We start from the raw sequence: 3,223 nt of genomic DNA on the forward strand, positions 1-3,223 counted from the left end.
ACACTCCCCTTTCAGGCTCCTCCCGCGCCCCTCCGCGCTGATGTCACCGCGCCGCCGCAGCCAATGGCGGTTGGGAACCTCAGCCGGGCCGCTCGGCCTCCGCGGTTCAAATCAGAAAGCCCGAGACCCCGGGAGCTTCGTAGGGGGCGGTTCGGGCCGGGAGGCCAGCCAGGACCCGGGCCGGTGGGGCCCCGGAGCGCCCCCGCCTGGCTGCGCTCCGGCCCTGATCCCCCAACTCCCAGCCTGGGGCCACTGGGTCAGGGGCGTGACTCCCCCCGGGGGCCTAGCACGAGACCCTCCTGAAGCTCTTCTCCCTTCCGAGCAGTGACCAGACAACAATAGCCCCCGCCCCGGGGAGTTTCTGCTCCCTCCCTCCCCGACCCAGGACGAGGGAGATGGAAGCCCCCAGGGTCGGCAACGCCTGGGTCGTGGATTCCATCCCAGGCTCTTACGAGAAACGAGATGGGGGAGGAGCCGGGCCCCGAGGCCAGGCCCGGAGTGGTTGTAAGAAGGGTTTGGGCCTGGTGACCTGCCTTTGATTCTCCTGCTTTCCCATGTCTGTGTCCCCTGCCTCCTGAGTAGCCTCCCAAACTGAGTTCTATTCCAAGTGAGCCTCAGGGGCGATGCACTCCTGAGACCCGCGGCCTGCATCCTATGCGAATCTTTTTAGAGGAATAACTTCCATTGGTAAATGATCGTTACTAATAAAGTGGCCCAGGAGGGTACACAGCACAAAGTGAAAGCTCCCTAGCTGTGAGCAGCTCCCTCGCCTGGGTTTTTATTTTAAGAGAAGGGGATGGGCCTCCCTGGTGGCGCAGTGGTTGAGAGTCCGCCTGCCGATGCAGGGGATACGGGTTCGTGCCCCGGTCTGGGAGGATCCCATATGCCGCGGAGCGGCTGGGCCCGTGAGCCATGGCCGCTGGGCCTGCGCATCCGGAGCCTGTGCTCTGCAACGGGAGAGGCCACAACAGTGAGAGGCCCGCATACTGCAAAAAGAAAAAAAAAAAAAAAAAAAAAAAAGAGAAGGGGATCCAGGGACTTCCCTAGTGGCACAGTGGTTGGGAATCTGCCTGCCAATGCAGGGGACACGGGTTCAAGCCCTGGTCCAGGAAGATCCCACATGCCACGGAGCAGCTAAGCCTGTGCGCCACAACTACTGAGGCCCGTGTGCCTAGAGCCCGTGAAGAAAAAAAAAGAGAGAGAAGGGGATCTGGGTGGCAGAGGCCACCAGACTCCCTCCCACTGACCTTAAATGGGACCCCTCAGTGGGTCCCTTTGGGCTAGTACCTTCCCAGACAGGGCTCCCAGTAAACCCTCCCCCATTGCTGGTGTCTGAGGTCCCTTCCACCTGAAATCAAAGCTGAAGTCTTATCTGTCCCCCAAAACTTTCCTGATTCTCTGAGGCACCTCCCCCCACCCCTTCTCTTTCCCTCCATTGTTAACCAATTATTTTGTCTTTAGGTCTAGCTGTTAGTAATTGGTTCTCCTTTAACAGGTGTCTGGGGTTTGCCCTTCCCAATTAGAAGATCAATTTAGCATACCTCCAGAACAAAGACTTTGTAATTCTTCCACTCCTTATCCCAATTCAATGCTTTGCATCTGAGGCTCCTTCCACAAACATTGAACATACATTGAAGTTTGCCTTTGGGGATAAAGGTGAATTAAGTCCAATCCCTGCCCTCAGAATGCCCTCAGTGGTTACAGGGTGCTCCGGGAAGGAGCTCAGTAGATGCTTCTAGAGACTGGTCACCACTGCATTGCTAGCACACTGGCAGGGGGGCTTGATTGAAAGAAAGTGCCGGGAAGGATAAATTAGGAATTTGGGAGTAACATATACACACTACTATATATAAAATAGATAACAAGGACCTACTATATAGCACAGGGAACTATACTCAATATTTGTAATAAGCTATATGGGAAAAGAATCTGAAAAAAAAAATATATATATATCTGACTCACTTTGCTATACACCTGAAACTAATACAACATTGTAAATCAACTATACTTCAATTAAAAAAATGAAATAAAAACAAAGTGCTAGTTTTCTCTGATAGTTGGAATCCCAGATTTGTGCAATTCGAGTGGCCTTTGCTGAGGCTAATTTCTGCTTCGAGCTTTCAGACTAGAGCTGCCTACAGATCATCAGAGGAAACTAACAAAATGGAAAACTTGAAGCTTGAATACCTACCTTGAAATTTCTGGCAAGTTCCAAGCCCCTGACTTTGGAGAAGGATTTGAGGTCTTAACTGCACCTTTGGTGTAACTTGACCTATAAGCCTTTAGGCCGGGATGTGTGTCTCTGCCTGTTCTAGCTGCTGGGACCTGCCCATGGGACTTGGGCGTGTGTGATCCTCACAGCTGCACAGGCCTGCCTTCCCACACCTGTCCACCCACCCCAAACACACACATCCCAGCGTTTGTGAACACCGGGTTCTGAGCATTTTGGTTCACATAATTTGGCCCCAACCCTAGCAGGGTCAGTTATGTTGGTTAATCCTGTTCCCTTATAGAGGAATTGGAAGACCTCACTCACTCTGCTCTGGTGTTTGCCATAAAGCATGACGCTGGGCAGGTCCTGTCACTTTCTGGAAGGTTCCTTCCCACACAAATGCTCTATGACTTCCCATATCTATTCTGAGTCCCCCACCCCCTGAATTTCCTTCTCCCGAGGTTAGATGAGAAGGTCTTGGATGGACACCTCAGGGTGTCACCAGGGCCTGACATCAGCACAGTTTGGGGTGGAGCCTCGGTGACCTGAGGCCCTGCCCCCTCCCTGGGCCCTTCACTCCCACTGTTCTGGGCAGAGGCTCTTTCATTCCTTGGTTCCCTGTTCTTGGGAATCACCTGGGGCCCTTTCTCGGGGCCTGGGCAACTTCTGCAGTGCAACCTGGGAAAATCCCCAGGATACCAGGCCACTGGCAGAGGGCCTGGGGCTCAGGGTGAGGCCCTCCACTATGTGCTGCAAAGGCCACCTCTGGGGGCTCTGTTGCCCCAGGCTCCAGGCACGTGAACCCACCCCCTCACCCACCCTGAGAGTAAAACGTCAGGGCTCTGGGGCAGCCAGTGCACCTAGAGAATAAAACAACAAGTTGTCCCCATGGGATCCTTGGGGACAGGATGGTGTCTGATTGCTGTCTGAATCCCCAGTGTGGGTCAGAACTGAGCCGTGTTTAGTAACCCCCCAATGAGCTCGCTGGGTCTCGTTTACCCTCCTGAGATG

This window comes from Mesoplodon bidens, assembly GCF_964165515.1.
Source record: "Mesoplodon bidens genome assembly, chromosome: 19".
Lineage (NCBI taxonomy): Eukaryota > Metazoa > Chordata > Mammalia > Artiodactyla > Ziphiidae > Mesoplodon > Mesoplodon bidens.